Here is a 17,865-nt window from a genome sequence, read left to right on the forward strand (position 1 = left end):
ATATCCCATAGATTTTCGGTTGTTGTGTTTTCATTTTCATTTGTCTGAAGGTATCTTTTGATCTCTTCCTTGATCTCATCGTTAACCTGTTCATTGTTTAGTAGCAGTTTATTTAGCCTCCTTGTGTTTGTGTGTTTTTCAGTTTTCTTTTTGTAATTTATTTCTAATCATACCACTGTGATTAGAGAAGATGCTTGGTATAATTTCAGTCTTCTTAAATTTACTGAGACTTATTTTTGTGGCATAAGATGTGGTATATCTTGGAAAATTTTCCATGTGTCCTTGACAAGAATTTATATTTTGCTGGTTTCCAGTGCAATATTCTAAAAATATCAATTAAATCCATCTGGTTTTGTGTGTCATTTAAGACTGCTGTTTTCCATGCTGATTTTCTGTTGGGTGATCTATTCATTGATGTCATTGGAATATTGAAGTCCCTTACTATTAATGTAATAATGTTGATGTGTTCCTTTATGTCCATCAGTATTTGTTTTATGCACTTAGGTGCTCCTATGTTGGGTGCATAAATGTCTACAAGAGTTAGATCTTCTTGTTAGATTGATCCCCTTATCACTGTGAAATGCCTGTCTTTGTCTCTTGTTCCAGCCATTGTTGTAAATTCTATTTTGTCAAGTGTTGCTACCACAGCTTTTTTTTTTTTTTCCATTTTCATTTGTGTGAAATACCTTTTTCTGTCCCTCTACTTCCAGTCTTTGTTTTTCAATCTGAAATGGCTGTCTTGTAGGCAGCATACCTATGTTTTTGTTTCTTTAAAAAAATCCATTCATCAACTCTGTGTTTTTTGATTGGAGCATTTAATTTATTTACATTTAAAGTAAGTATTGATAGGTATGTAGTTATGGCCATTTTATTGTTTTCTGATTGTTTTTGTAGTTGTTTTCTGTTCCTTTCTTATTCTCTTTCTCTCCTCTTTCATGCTGATGACTTTCTATAGTGTTGTGTTTGAATTCCTTTCTCTTAATTTCTTGTACATTTCTTGAAGATTTTTGCTTTGTGGTTACCATGTGCTTAATGTATTCCAAGCTATGTGTGTAACTGTGTTTTAAGTTGAACTTAAGTTCTAGCATTCTAAAATCACTAAGATTTTTACTCACTTCCTCCATGTTTATGTTTTTGTTATGTTTTCTTTTTTTTGGTGTTTGTGCATTTGTGTGTAGCCCTTAATTTATTGCTGCAAATACACATAATTGTTCTACTCTTTTCTGTTACCCTTTGCACTAGCTATATAGTTGGTTGATCTACTGTTTTTACTGAGTGTTTGCCTAAGTGTCAGTGAGAATTCTTTGTTAATTTTCCATCATAGTTTCGATTTATTTTTCTTAATGTAGTCTCTAGCATTTCTTGTACTACTGGTTTAGTGGCGATGAACTCCTTTAGCAGTTTCTCGTCTGGGAAGCTCTTTCTCCCTTGATTCTAAATGGTAGCCTTGCTGGGTAGAGTAATCTCGGTTGTAGGTCTGTTTGGGACTCTGCACTTCCTGGGCATGTATGTCTTCTGTTTTCTTCTCCAGGTTAGGGAAGTTTTCTGTCATTATTTCTTCAAATAAGTTTTCAGTCCCTTTCTCTTTCTCTCTCTCTCTTCTTCCTGGTCTCCCTGTGATGTGAATGTTCATATGCTTGATGGCGTAGCAGAAGTCCCTTAATCTATCTTTTTTTAAAATTTTTTAAAAATTTTTTTGCTACCTTGTCTTCCAGATTGTTGATTGGATCCTCTGCTTCATTTGATTTGCTGTTGATTTCCTCTAAAGTATTCTTCATTTCTGTTATTTCATTCTTCATTTCTGTTATTTCATCCTTCATTTCTGATTCGTTCTTAGTTTTCTGTCTCCTTTTTATGTGTTTTCTCTTTGTTGAAGTTCTCAACTGAGGTCATCTGTTGTTCCTCCTTTGTGCATCCTTATAACCAGTGTTTTGACTCTGTATCTGGTAGGTTGCTTTCTTCATTTCACTTAGTTATTTTTCTGCAGTTTAGCTCTGTTCTTTCATTTCAGACATGTTTCTTTGTGTCCTCATTTTCTCTGACTCCTTGTGTTTGTTTCTATGTATTAGGCTGCTACGTCTCCCAGTCTTGGCTGAGTGTCCATATGTAGTAGGTGTCCTGTGGCGCCCAGTGTTACAGTCTCCCTGATTATCTGAGCTGGGTGCTCCAGGAGTGTCCCTTGGGTTGTATGTGCCCTCCTGTTGTAATTGAGCATTGATTGTTGTTGGTATGTTAATGGGTAGGATTGACCCTCCAGCTGACTGTGATGACTGGCTGTGGCTATAGTAGATGATCTGTTGCGTGTGGGCTGATCCCACAGACCGGGAGTTGCCTTAGTGCCACTCTGGTACCAGGTGAGTCTGCCCTTTGGGCATATTATTTGTGAGCTTGTTGGATTTTCCTCTGTTGCGGTCTGAAGCTGGCCACTGGGTGTGTTGGCAGCTGCTGATTGTGCTCAGCTTGGAGTCACTTGTTAGGAGGTGCAAAGAGATCTCCACTTGGTTGCCACTTGTGCTGAGCTTGTATGTGCTTGGGAGAGGATATGCTGTGAACCGAGGGTACCTTCCACTAGTGCTGAGGTCAGGACCCTTTCGAGTGCACCATGATGTGAGCTGTGGCCAGTTGCCACTTGGGTTGGGCTCGTGGCCACTTAATTGAATGTATGTTCCAAACCAAGACTTGCCGCCCCTCATGTAAGGCTTGGGAACACCTGATGGGAGTGATAATGCAAGTTGAGACTGATTGCTGAGCGTGCCAGGTTTGGTCCTGCTTATCAAGAGGTGCAGGGCATGCTGAGGTTAGCTGCTGCTTCTTTGGGATCTGTGGGCCTTTGAGAGGTTTTAGTAAAGTCTGCAGCATGAGGCGAGGTAGGCTGGCTGTTTGTGTGGGAAAGCCACTGGTAAAGGTTTGGTCTGGTTGTGCAAGTTGGCTGGAGTAGGGTCTGGGAATTCACCCTACCAGGCAGGGAGAATGGTGTTAGCCAGGTTAGTGGTGAGCTAGATTTGGCGCCTTGTGCTCCAGGCCGGCTGGGTGGAAGGGAGCTCAACAAAGGTAAATGGCACCTGCCAGCACATCTGTCGGGGAGAGAGTTGTCCTGACCCCTACTCCTCGAGCCCTCGCCCTGAAAGTACTCAATTTAGTTCCTCCCTTTATGTCCTTAGTGCTTTTTGAGCTGCTCTCCCTCTGCTTGAGCCCACAGTGAGTGAGTTTGTGAGCGACCAAGTTGGTGTGCGGGTCCCTCAAGAGGAATGCCTCAGTTTTTAGCAGTCCTTCTCACTCAGATGCAATCCCTGCGGATTTTCACAGCCAGATGTCATGGGGACTCCTCTTCCTGATGCCTAAAGTTGGAGAGCCTTGTGTAGGGCTGGGGCCTCTTGCTTTTCAGGAGGAACCTTCAGAGCCGAAATATCCTTCCTGATTCTCAACTGCCACACCATGGGTGTGGCCCAGCCCGTTCTGTGTCTCCACCCCTCATACCAGTCTCCATGCGGCTTCTTCTTTATGTCCTTAGTTATAGAACTTCTGTTTAGCTAGACTTCAGGTGGTTCTCAATGATAGTTTTATTATTTAGTTGTAACTTTGATGTGTTTGTGGTAAGAGGCGAGCTCAGTGGTTTCTACTCAACCATCTTGACCGGACATATCCCAGTGTAGACATTTTAAGTGTCCTTAAATTATCTATAAATTCAATGCAATTAACATTTGTTCATTTAACAAATATGTGTTGAGCATCGTTTATATATTAGATACTGTTCGAAATACTGGGTGTGTAGCAGTGCATGGAACAGACAAATACTCCTTTTCTCTTGGAGCTTACATTCTAATTCTAGTTAGTGGAAACAGACAAATAAGTACTGTTTCCCCAAAAAGAAGGCCTAGCTGGACAATCAGCTCTAATACATCTTTTGGAGCAAAAATTAATGTAAGACCTGGTATTATATTATATTATACTATATTATACCATATTCTATGATATTATACTATATACCCAGTCTTATGTTACATTATATTACATAAGATCCGTTCTTATGGTAAATTAAGGCCGGGTCTTATATTAATTTTTGCTCCAAAAGACGCATTAGAGCTGATTGTCTGGCTAGGTCTTATTTTCGAGGAAACACGGTATAAGTGTAGTATGTTGCGGGGGGGGGGGGGATGATAATTCCCATCAAAATTCTGGTAGAATTAATTTTAGAACCTGGCAAAATATTTTAAAGTTCATCTGTACCAGCTGTACTAAGAGAACTTGTAAAAGACTGATTGTCCTATAGATATTTAATTATAACATGGAAATGAAATCATTATGTTATAGGTGCAGTATAGATTAGTGGGACAAAATGTAGATGGTACAGAAACAGACTCAAAATGAGACTTATTTGTCAGTGATAAAAGTAGCATTTTAGATCAGTAGAGAAATTAGTGGATTGATCGGTGAAATTGTATTGTGGTCAAATAGCTATTCAGTATTCCAAAATAAATTACACATGAGTTAATTAAGTAGGCAATATAAATAGTATTAAAGCACCAGAAACATGATTTTGAAAGCAGGACTCTAGAAGTAGAAAATAAAAGTCAATACTTTTGATCTTAGAAGACTTATAATTTCCTAAGGGCAAAGAGAACCATAAACAATGTGAAGAGAAAAGTGATAAACTGTGAAAGATATCAACAGTATATATAACGGATAGAGCGTTGATGTTCTTAAGGGAGATCTTAAAATCAAGAAAAAAAAACCTTATAAAAATGTGCAAAGGTAGTAGTGAAAGTGGAATTCACACACAGTGCAGGTTGAAACCACTTATTTTATTATGCTTATCAGGTTGCTTTACAGATTAAACAGATTGCTAACAGCGTTGTTGCTGGTGAGACCATGTGTTGATAAAACTTTTCTGCATGGTGGTTTGGTAATGCATGTTACAATCTTAAATGTACATCCTTTGACCAGCAATTCCTCTTTGAATGTAAAGCAAGGAAATAACTGGGTAAATGTGCAAAAATGTTTTGTAGAAAAATGTTCGTTGTCATGTTCATAACAGCAAAAATATTGTAAACCACTTAAGTGTCACCACTGATTATACATCCATGCAATGGGATAATAAGAAGCTTGAAAGTGATGTGGATTTGTATTTACCAACATGGAAAGATGTCCATCATAAAGTTTACGAGGTCTGACCATTAAGTTTGCAAACTCATCCTAGAAAAAGTGCCACATATCTCATTGCTGAATATCACTATGGTCACCTTTGAAGTACTCCCCTTGGGAAGCTATGCACTGATGCCAGCGCCTAGTCCACCCTTCAATGCAATTTTGGAACTCTTTTTCTGGAATGGCCATCAGCACTGTTGTCATATAATGCTTGATGTCCTGATGTCACCAAAATGTCTTTCTTTCAATATTTCCTTTATCTTTGGGTAAAGAAAGAAGTCATTGGGGGCCAGATCAGGTGAGTAGGAAGGATGTTCCAATACAATTATTTGTTTACTGGCTAAAAACTCCCTCACAGACAGTGCCGTGTGAGCTAGTGCATTGTCATGATGCAAGAGCCATGAATTGTTGGAGAAAAGTTTAGGTTGTTTTCATTTAACTTTTAACTTTTTCACGCAACCTTTTCAGCACTTCCAAATAGTAAACTTGGTTAACTGTTTGTCCAGTTTGGTACAAATTCATAATGAATACTCCTTCTGATATCAATAAAGGTTAGCAACATTATTTTGACTCTTGATTTGGATTGATGGAAATTTTTTGGTCGTAGAGAATTGGCTGACTTCCATTGTGCACTTTGATGGTTTGTTTCAGGGTCGTATTGGTACACCCATGTTTCATCACCAGTGATAACATGGCCCAAAACATCATCTTGCGTCTCCAAAAGGTCTTGGCAAACTTCGATCCTTTGCTTTTGTTCATCGGTGAGCTCTTTCTGGACCATTTTTGCATACAACTTTCTCATGCCAAGATTTTCAGTTAAGATTTTCCTAACTTGTTTCTCAATCGATGTTTATTTGGTCTGCTGTGCTTCTCACAGTCAGCTGACGATTTTGACGTAGAATTTGATGAATGTTTGCAATATTTTCATCAGTTCTGTTCGTTACTGGCTTCCCTGACCTCTCTTCATCAGTGACGCATTCTCTCCCCTCAGAAAAATGTTTAATCCATTTGTACACTGTCGTTTTCTTCATGGCATTACCCCATAAATGAGACTTACATGTCCCTGATTTCACTTCTACCCTTGCCAGGTTTAACAAGAGATTTAACATTTGTTCGTTTCTCTAATTCAAGCTCAGACATTCTTGTGGCGGCACACAAAAACAAGCAGCAATAATAATGAACGTCATTTCAGCAAGACACCGCCGCACCGACACGAACACAGCTGTGAGACACTGATGGACCAAGGTTATGAAACCTTACCAAGCTGTTTGTACAGTGCTGCCAGTGTAAGCACACGGTGGCAAGTTCATGAACATCATGGTCATACCTCATATGTATAAAAATCCATTGGGAAAATGTATGCCTAGCATGCTGCAATTTTATAAAACACGTGTAACTGTGTCTACATATGTGTTCTGATTGATGACGACTGTATTAGTTATATACCAACAGGGTGAAAAGTGGTTGTCAGAGTGATGATTTTATTTTTGTTCATGCAGTTTAGAATATTTAGTCGTTTCTGTGGTGAAATGCATTTCCTTTCTATAATCAGAGTGGGAACAGTAAACTCACTTTAAGGGATGGAGGGAAGTTGAGGATGAGAATGGAGGCTGCATTTATTTTAGGGGTCCCAGGTCTGCAATCCCCTGTCGCCCTTGTCAGTGGGTCTGCACGGCCTGCAGGGCCTGCAGAACCCGAGTGCTCCCTGTGTGGCTGGGTGTTGAGTGGCATTGTCTTGGGACCAGAAGTACCCGTGGCTAATGGGGACCCTTTCTGACTTCCGTCTTATGCCATCATTTAGTTTTATGCCAAGACCACCAGCAAGGACTTCATAGAGCTTTTGTCCACATCTGTGACACCATGTCAATACTTTGCGTGTGCCGGGACCAGATGTGCTCTCGGACTACTGACCCCAGGATCATCCGCGAGGCCAGGGTGTGGTGCGGAGTGCCGCAGGAGGACTTCTTCTACTGGCTTTTCATGGAAAGTGTTTCAGAAGACTACGGCGACGAGATTTATCTGGATCTGGCATCTGAGTGCTTGTTCAGAGTAGGGACAAGCACAGGTGACAGTGCTTCTGTCTGTAAGCTCCAGCTGATCAATAAGCATTGTCCCTGCCTCATGGTGGCCGTGGAGCTGCTGCTACCCACAGGTGGGACTCGTGTGGAGGGTGCTTCCCTGAGGGTCTGGGAAGACTTCCCAGAGCCTAGTGTCAAGCCTGTGATGTTAGTGTTTATCTGCCAGCTCTGAAGACTCTGAGGAGCCTTGGAAAGACTGGCAGACATGGGCCATCACGTGCTGGTTGAAGCAAATCTAAATGGCAAAATGAACTTGAGTCTGGAAACTGAAGCAATTCTGGAAGTCCTCTTTCATGAGTGTCTTTACTTCATCTTCCATCATGACAATGCTCCATGTCACACATTGCCTTTGGTATATGGCAATTTCTGTAAAATAATAACATTACGATGTGTCCTCATTCACCGTCTTCACTGGATCTGGCACCGCACGACTTCTGGCTCTTCCCCAAAGTCAAAATGATTCAGGACATCTAGGCAGCCACAACAGCGCAACTAAAGACACTCAGGAAAGAGGACTTCCAGAACTGCTTCAGAAAGTGATAAGAACGATGGGATAATTGTTCGAAGTGAGGGGGAGTATTTTGAGGGGGATTAGTAACAACAATGTGTGTTTTACTGTAAATTTTTAAAAATTTAAACATTTACCATATTTTTTGATCACATCTCATATTAGTGTATATTCATGGTTTTAGATTTATCTATAAAGTTTGAATTGGTTATTTATTAGGTTCACTAATAATTATCTTATTCATACAAGAATTAAAGGAAATAGTCAAGTTTATGTGGAACAAGATGTTTCTTATGTGTAACTTTTATGTAAACCAAGTTTCTGTTTTCCCCTCGTAGTATTCTGTTATTCCATTTAGAAAATAATTCTTAATGCTTTATTATTTTGAGAAGAGGAAGGAGGGATTTTAAGGGGCTTGTACAGTGATGGAGTGGAGAGGTTCACATTAAATTTCCATTTTTTATGGTTTATGCAGTAAGACAAGCCATTAACCTTGCAATTTATATTTTTGCACTAAATTAATTCCCATGACTATATTTCCGTCAGTAATGAGTAACTTCCTACTAGATTTGGTGATTAATTACTTAAGTTTGTTATTATTGTTGTTATTATTATATATTTGCTAATTTTTTAATTCCATTCATGGTGTTGCAGAAAGGGTACAGAAACATGAGACCTGGGCAAGTCATTTGAACTTACGGGTAGTTAAGATCACTGTCAGTTTGAGTAGATTCTGATTCAATACTCTGAGGGTTATAATATAGGAAGATTAAAGAGTTGTTTTCAATAGTATTTCAAAAGTACCTTTGTCGCGTCCAGCATGACAAGGGTTGTGGGAAGTGAGGAGGAGGGCGGCACAAGGTTAAGAAAGTCAGTAGACAAGAATAGAGTGCAAGCAGGGCCTAGGGACTGTAGCCTCAAGGACAGAGCCTTGAATTGGGCCAATGCATGGCTTTTGTTAGTTAGGTGTGGAAGTAAAAGAAGTAAAGCTTGTCAATCTCAAGATGTGTGAATCCCATACATTACAATGGGAAGCTGATTCAAGCCAATCACCCTTGCCTGCAGGCAGCTGAACCATAAGTGCCAGGATAAGTACTTCCCCATGGGACAAAACCTTTATACATATGAATAGATGGAGAGCACATCATTGAGTCACTTCCTCTGCAGGTTGTAGGAAGGAATGCAGCCACAGAGGCAGAGGCTCTCCTTAGCCCGGGGAAGGTGGGGGGCTGTGCCCACCTCTATCTACCTAGTGAGTTCCCCATATGGTCCCCACATGGCTGTGTCTGGCTTGGGTTGCCCTCCTCCCCATGGGGAGTCCTTGACCAGCCATCCTCTGGGGCCAAACAGGGAGACATGAGGTGTAAGCACAAAGGTGAAGCAAAGTCCCTGAAAGGATCCGTCTCACAGACTCTCCTTTCTTAGGGGCAGGTACGAGGATACAGACAGTAGGCTATTGCGGGGTAACATATCTTAAAATAATACATATCGACTTCAGAGTTATAGTTTAAGCTTTGTGAAACTGTTACTTTCTAACTTCTGAGTTATACAAAATTGCTTGCTTGATGAATATTTACAAAGCTATTTTTAACGTTTTTAAAAATCCTCTGCCCTCCTCAGGATTTTTGTAGACTAAATGCCAGATGAAAATGCAAAACAAATGCTTTAACACAGTGGGAAAATTATATGATCTGCAGATTTTTTTTTTCCTGTGCCATTATACAGAAATGACGTCATGCTTGTTTCTAGTATTTCTTCAGAAGTTTCTTTGGTTTCTTAATTAAATGAGAATTTTTCAAGCTATAGTAAAAGTCTGTCCTTTTACCTGTTTCATTCTCTCTCCTGTCTTTCGCTCAGCATCAGTCAGTGCCCCCCCCATATCTCCCTCTCTCTCTGTCTCCTTTTCCCTCTGTCCAGGGAAATGAAAACAAACAAACAAACAAAAAAACCTATGGTTTGTTTTAAAATAAATAATTGCATTTTAATTTATGGTGAATTATTATAATGGCTTACTTTAAATAATGCATTAACAAAAAGACTAGAGTTTTACAGTGTAACTTGAAAATGAGAGGAATAATGTATTCCTCTACTTAACCTTCAGAGATATGTTATTAAAGAAAAATAAATAGGCCATCTAAAACTTTAACATCTAAATATGAGGTCTTAAAAATTCATATTCTTCTAGTGATTTAGTAAAAAATGTTTTTTTAATAAATGCCAAAATTTTAAAATGAATAATAACAGGCTCTTGTAGTTTAGTTCCTAGTGAAAAGCTAGGGTGTGCCAGGCTATACAGTCTTAACGTTAGTAATCGGAAAGCTTGGTCCTGTAAGGAAGACTCTCATAGAAGCAAGAATTAAAAGGGCCCTTAAAAATGATCTCATCCAGCAACCTTATGCATAGATGAGAACACAGTTTCAGAGGGCCTGAAAGTAGCTAAGGGTTTTTAACTGTTAATACCAGAACCTAGTTTAGAACCCAGGTCTCCAAACTATTCATAGACGTTAAGTATTTGAGCTTCTTCTGTCAAGGCTTAATTCATAGGCTTACAGCTTGGATGTACTTTTGCTTTATTAAAATAAATTAGGATTACCATGTGAATCTGCTACTTATCTAAAAAGATAAAATGAAAAAAAGTTCAAAACCTTTTTGAAGGGCGTTGCATATTGTGAAGATACCCTTTGTTCTTGCAGGTAGGAAGGAATTTATTTGTCATGAAATAGTAATTCTGTGGAAAACCAAGACCTCGTATTGAAGAAAAATCAGGACATCAAGTTCAGCTTCTTTTATTTCTTTCTTTTAGAGCAGTGCTACTGAGAAGCAGGAAAACACGTATGCCTTTATGTTTCACTATATCTACAGAAAATAAATCGTTGATGAACTGTATTAAAGGTGCTTCCTTATATCTGTAAATGTGTGTTTCAGTGTAGTTCTTATTGTTCCACTAAATATCATTTGCTCAAATGTAAAAAAAATTGCTCATAAGCATATGTTTACTCTTAAATATATGAATCATTCAGTGAATAAGCATATCCATACCATACCAATGTCAAAAGAAATCAGACAAATGTCTGTTGGCTGTTTAATTCCTATAAGGGCCCTCCTAGTTCTGTTTATCTCTGTTCAGGTCCAGCTGGTTGAAAAATGCCTGGTAAATTAACATGAGTCTGGAGACACATCAGTGTTAGGATTCCTTTTTTAGCAAGCCTATAACCCTATTTGGTAATTGACAGGATCTAAATGTGAAGTGTGGTTCTTAGGCTAAGAGCCAGTGTGTCATAATTTGAAGCTCATCTACATATACCCGTGTTTATATGTGAAATTCCCAGTAGGTACTCCAGTACTGTCAGCCTTTATTATTTGCCCATTTATATCATTTAATCCTTTGTTTATTTTTAGTGTACTTGTGCAAGGATAATAAAAGTGGCTTATTCTGTTTCTGTACTAATTTTCCTTTCCTGAGTAATTATAGCTACTTTATTTACCTCTTGTCTTTCATTTTGCTTGCAAAAGATGAAATTAGCTTGTGGTATGCACTTTTAGGGTCGTTTATTCACTTTAATCCTTAACCTCTTATTATTTTAAATGACTGTGTGATGTAAAGACTATATTGTTTTCATTAAATGAGGTTATGGCAGGCAAAGTCAGACTTTTGTTAACCTTTGTTTAGTGTATTTACGTAAGAAAGACCTCATGACAAATTTTCAGAGACATTTGGAAAATCTTTGTGAGGAAAATCTTAATGACAACTATAGATGAGGCTTTTCTTTAACAATATCCTTGTTAGTCTGGCATGGGTTGTGAAACTGAGAATGTTCAGAAACTAAATCCCGTTTTCTTAAGGCTTAGACTCTTTCCTGAGAGTGACAAGAAATTATTTCCTTTATTTGTGATTTTATGTTTATAGTAAACATAAGAGCATTGTCTGTAATGCAGGATGTTTCTCACTGGAGATGGGTTGAAAAGACTTATCTCTTTCCATAAGTCATTCCACAAGTCATTACTGAGCGTCTGTGTGGCGGGCACTGTTGTTTGTGTCGTAGGCATTGCAGTTTAAAAAGCAGATATTCTTATATTTCTAATTTAGTGGTTTAATGCTCTTCTTGAGATAATGGTTTGTCCACGTTTGGGGTATGCAGGTGATGCTTCATGGTAAGGAAACGCCATTTAATTTTTGCATCTGAATTAATATAATGAACTGGAGGTTTTAGCTGCTTCTGATTAGTGTGTCTAGAAAAGAGCTGTTCTCTTTAATCCTAAATAAAAAAATACATCATATTTTTTGATTCATGACTATTTACAGTGGTCTAGAAATTACTTTGTTTTATTTGGATAAACTTTGAAGGTAACACGGTTAAGATTATAATTCTCAGTAAATGCCGTCAAAATGGAGTTGGAATATTGGGAGTAATTGGAAATGCTCCGTCCTAGTTTTTTTCTGGAAACAAAGATTGTCTAATATTTCTGCTTAAAAATTTGGTTCTTTATAAAGTGAACTAGACCAGATTTGAAAGTAATCAGTTGAAGCCACATACTTATCTATTTTCTAGTCAAATACTGTAGGCAGGGATTAATAGTGTCAAGTTAATTAAACTTCCCTCAGTGGTCTGACTTTCCATGCCAACTGAATGAAGTAATTTCCTTTGTCAAGAATTGGTTTGTAGACATTAATCAATGAGGGAGGTTAATTATCCATTCTTTCCTTAATATTTGTTTCCCCTGCAGTGTTACGGTATCTTTGGGGATACCATAAGTTCTGTGGGAACTTTGTGTTGAAATATGTCTTTTCTCTCATGAAAATTTTTGTTAATCTGTGTTACCTTACTAAATTTCAGGTTTATCAATTTATAATAGTTTTCAAGCACATTTTCAAAACAAGCTTCCCAAACTCTTGTCTGTGTTTAGAAACACGTTTAAAGAGATGACAATAGTATGTCCCATTAAAAGAATACTTATTTCTGAAACTTTGTAGTTTGATGTATATTTAATTATTAAATTACTTAGTGTGGCTGTTAATATCAGTTTATTCATTGCTTATTTGTACATTTTGCTAATGTTAAGTATGAAAATAAATATCTTTGACTTTAACTAACAGTGGGTCTTATACGTTGATTAACAGGACAATGTTAATTCGATGTAGTTTTGCTGTACTTTAAAATATAACAAGCATTATTTTTGATAATTTTTTAATTTTGATATAACCTCAAATTTACAGAAAACTTTCAAGAACAATAAAAATAACTCACTCCTGTAAACCTTTAAAAACAACAACAAAAGAACCTTCTTTTATCAGACTCACCAATTGTTTACTTTTTGTCCCATTTGTCTATCTGAATATATTTGTTTGAACCATTTAAAAACATAATCCTTTTGCTCCTAAATACTTCAGTATGTATTTATTAACAGCTAGGACATTATTTTATATTACCATAGTACAGTTACCAAAGTCAGGAAATTTAACATTAATACCAATTTTTACAGTTATGTACTTTATAGAAAAAAATTGTTTTTTGTTCTAAAATTAATCCAGGATCACAGTTACATTTAGTTGTAATGTCTCTTTAGTGTCCTTTAATATAGAACAGCTCTTCAGCCCTTATTTGTTTTTCTTGACCTTGACATTTTCAAATAGTGCAGGCCAGTTATTTTGTAGAATGTCTATCAATTTAGGTTTGTCTGATAATTCTTTTGTTTAGATTTGAGTTAGGCATTTTTGGCAGGAATGTCACAGAAGTGGTGTTAGATCCTTTGCAATGTATCATATCAAGAAGGACATGATATCTGTTTCAACATTGGTGATTCTTGATTTCTAATTTCTTCATCTTCCTTATTAGTTAACATTCTATAATAAGGGAGAGCTTTCTCCTCTTCCTAATATATTTGTTATTAGGATGGAGTTGCATGTTTTCTTTTATAAATTGTAATCCATTGGTATCATTGATTTTTTTTTTTTTTTTATGCTCAGATTGCCTCAGATTTGGGAAATGAGAGCCCCTTCAGTGTGGCTCCCTTTTGACATGTCCCCATCATTCTTTGAGTACTTCCTTACTGACATGATACAATGTTTTGGGCTTATGCTGTACTCTCCCTGCCTCAACTGTGAAATCAGCCTTTCTCCAAGGACCCTGGCTCCTTTTACTGGATAATGATATTTAGAAGTTAGGTATATGCTCATTGCTATTCTTGTGTCTTGTGTTATTGCCTGTAGTCTCTCTCAGGGAACTGAGAGAGAACTGAGAACCAGCTCTCTCTACCTCCCCGCCCCCCAAAAAAATATGCATCTATCTGCCTATCTATGTATCTATCAATCATATATCTATTAAAAATGATGAGTTCATACATCTTCTTTTGTTAAAAGTCTCTTCTTTTGGGCTGGCCCGGTGGCTCAGGCGGTTAGAGCTCCATGCTCCTAACTCCAAGGCTGCCGGTTCGATTCCCACATGGGCCAGTGGGCTCTCAACCACAAGGTTGCCAGTTCAATTCCTCGACTCCCGCAACGGATGGTGGGCAGTGCCCCCTGCAACTAAAAGTGAACACGGTACCTTGAACTGAGCTGCTGCTGAGCTCCCAGATGGCTCAGTTGATTGGAGCGCATCCTCTCAACTACAAGGTTGCTGGTTCGACTCCCACAAGGGATGGTGGGCTGTGCCCCCTGCAACTAGCAACGGCAACTGGACCTCTTCTTTTGCTCATTAAAAAAAAATGGGTAGCCTGTCTTATTAACTTGAAAGAGTTCTTTATATATTACTTATATAATGTCCTTCTCTGATGTATCCATTGAGAATATAGTAGTACCTTTGTTTTCGAATGTCTCTGTTGATGAACATTTCTTTTATGAATGCTGTAAACCTGGAAGTAAATGCTTCGGTTTTCAAACACACTTCGGAAATCGAACATGTCATGCGGCTTCCGCTGAGTGCAAGATCCTGAGGCCTAGCTCTCAGCTGTTTTCGAACATTTCAGGGCTTGAATAGTCTTCCGGAACGGATTGTGTTTGAAAACCGAGGTACCACTGAATTTTCTGCCAGTCTATGGTTGCCTGTTTATTATTTTTTTTGATGAGAAAGTTTTAATTCTTATTAACTCTATCAGAGTTTTCAATGTATGGTTATTGTTTTTCATGTTGGAAAAAAACAACTTTAGCTATATCCAGGTAGTGGAAATATTCTCTTATTTTATCTTTGTAGTTTATAATTTTAGTTTTTATATTTAGGCCTATGATCTATCTTAAATTAATTTTTGTAGGTGGTGTGAAGTTGCAATTCGGGTTCTTTTCTCCCCCGATGTGGAGACCCAGTTGTTTCAACACCATTTGATGAAATTATTATTTTTCCCCTTGAATTGCTGTGTTGCCTTTGTCAGAAATCAACCGGTTTTACAAGTGTTCCGAACTGTATTCTGTTCCACTGATCATTCGGTTATGCTTATGCCAACAACTTACTGTTTTGGTTACTGTAGATATTTTATGATGTCTTATAGTTTTTTCCCCATCTAAAATTGTTTTGGAGATTCTAGGTTCTTGAATATCTATAGGAATTTTAGAATCAGCTTGCGAATTTCTCTGCATAAGCTTGCATGAATTTATACATCAGTTTGGGGAGAATTGATATTTTAGTAACATTGAGTCTTCTGATCCATAGACATGGTATAGATCTCCACTTATTTAGATCTTTTTTTTTTCCTCTGCAATATTTTGAGGTTCTCAGTGTAGAAATCTTATATATTTTTATTAAATGTATTTTGGCTTTATAATGATATTATCAGACAGAATTTAAAAGCATGCTTTCTAATTATTTCATACTAGAATATAAAAATCACTAATTTTTGTATATTGTCTATGACTACTTGCTACATTCATTAGTCTATTAATTGCTTAGCACATTCCCTACGATTTTCTATATAAATGGTCTTGTCATTTGCAAATAGAAAATGTTTGTTTCTTCCTTTGTGATCTTTATGCCATTTATTTTTTTAGCCTTATCTTATTGCACTGGCTAGAACCGTTAGAACAGTGTTAAATAGACACGATGAAAGAGACATCCTTGCTTTATTACTGGTCTTAGGGGGAAAGCTTCGTGTATTTCACCATTAAGTATGATGTTCGGTGTGTGCCCCTCCCCCCCAGTTGTTCTTTATTGATCGAGGAGATCCCACCTATTCCTAGTTTGTAGAGAGTTTTAAATTATGAGTAGGTGTTGGATTTTTTTCAAAGACTTTTGCATCTATTTAGTTGAACACAGTTTTTCTTTTTACTTTTAATGCGATTTACAGTGATTGGGTTTTGAAGTTAGTTTTCATGGCTGGGATTAAACCCCATTTGGTCATGATGTAGTCCCTCTGCTTCCCTTTTCTGAAATAATTCATGTAGGCTTGGTGTTATTTCTTTCTTAAATGTTTGCTAGATTTCATTGGTAAAACCATCTAGGTCTGAAGTTTTCTTTGTGGGAAAGGTTTTTAATGATGAGTTCGATTTATTTAATAAATATGAAGATTTGAGATTTTTTATTTATCTTGTGTTAGTTTGGTAACTTGTCTTGAAGGAAATTTTCTATTTCATCTAAGTTATCAAATTCATTGGCATAAAGTTGTTTATAATAGTCTTTTTTTACTTTTTAAAAAATGTCTTTAGTATCTATAGTTATTCCCTCTTTCATTCCTGAAATTGGTAATTTGTGTGTGTTGTGTTTTTTTTTAAAGAGAATTTTATTATGATTTATTGATTTTTATTAATTTTTAAAGAAATACTTTTGGCTTTACAATTTTTTCTCTATTATTTTTACTTTCTGTTTTCTTGATTTCTACTCCAATATTTTCCTCATTCTGCTTTCTTGTTCCTCCCACCGCCCCTTTATTTTGGGTTGAATTAGCTCTTCTTTTTCTAGTTTCTTAAGGTAGAAACATAGATTCTTAATTGTAAATCTTTCTCTTAATATAAAGTTTTAAAGCACCCTGCTTTGGCTACCTCTCACAAATTTTGATTATACTTCCATTATCATTCAGTCAAAAATAATTCTTTTTTTCCCCTCTTGATTTTTTTTTTTTTTTTTTTTTTTTGACTGTTGGGTTATTTAGAAGTGTGTTGTTTAACTTCCAAATACTTGGATACTTTTCTTGATATTGTACTGCTGTTGCTTTCTAATTTAATTCCTTTGTAGTCTTTGGCGTTTCAGTCTTTGGAATTCATTGTGACTTTTTTTTTTAGCCCAGCATGTAGACTCTTCTGGTAGACATTCTGTAGACACTTGAAAAGGAGTTTTGTAAATGCCAGTTAGGTCATTATGATCAGTAGTGTTGTTCCTATCTTCTGTAGCCTTACTGAGTTTTGTTTAATCTAATTGTTATCCATACTAAGAGCGTATAAAATCTCTGGCCACAATTGAGGATTTATCTTTCTTCCTATATTTAGCTTTTGTTTCGTGTGTTTTGGAGCTCTGTAACGAGGTATATGCACAGTTTAGATTGTTTTGTCCTTCTGATGAATTCATCATTTCACATTATAAAATCTCCTTGCAAGTTATGGTATCATTTCACTTTAGGTTGAAGAACTTCCTTTAGGGTGTCTTGTCATAGAGATTTGTTCCCAGTGAATTTCCTTTGTTTGAAAATGCCCTTTTTTCAGCTTTATTGAGGCATAATTGACAAATAAAATTGTAATACAAAGTATACACAGATTGTAAGAATTCCTTCTTTTTGAAGGCCAAATAATATTCTAACACACACACACACACACACACACACACACACACACACACACACACACACCCCATGTCAGTACCCGGTGGAAAATTCACCAACTTAATTGTCTGATCTTGTACATATGAATACACACACATATACTAATAAGTAAATGTCACATTTTCTTCATCCAATTACCTATCGATGAACACTTAGGTTATTTCCATGTCTTGACTGTTGTGAATAATGCTACAGTGAACATGGGAGTACATAAATCTCTTTCAGATAATGATTTCATTTCCTTTGGATATACGAGATCTGAGAATTAAGTTCTGTCCTTGTATATCCAGAAGAGGGACTGCTGGATCATGTGAAAATTCTATTTTAAATTCTTTTCCCCTCATTAAACTTTGCTTTAATGGATTTCAAAGTTCTGTGATAAACTTTTAGTCAAGTTGT

At 37.0% G+C, this 17,865-nt stretch overlaps 1 protein-coding gene across 3 annotated transcripts in view; it reads left to right on the forward strand.

Moving 5' to 3' along the window:
* EXOC2 (exocyst complex component 2) overlaps positions 1-17,865 on the forward strand; it is a 246,195-nt gene that overhangs the window by 27,218 nt on the left and 201,112 nt on the right. The gene's annotated exons all lie outside the window — the stretch shown is intronic.

Source organism: Rhinolophus sinicus, linkage group LG06 (genome assembly GCF_036562045.2).
Source record: "Rhinolophus sinicus isolate RSC01 linkage group LG06, ASM3656204v1, whole genome shotgun sequence".
NCBI lineage: Eukaryota > Metazoa > Chordata > Mammalia > Chiroptera > Rhinolophidae > Rhinolophus > Rhinolophus sinicus.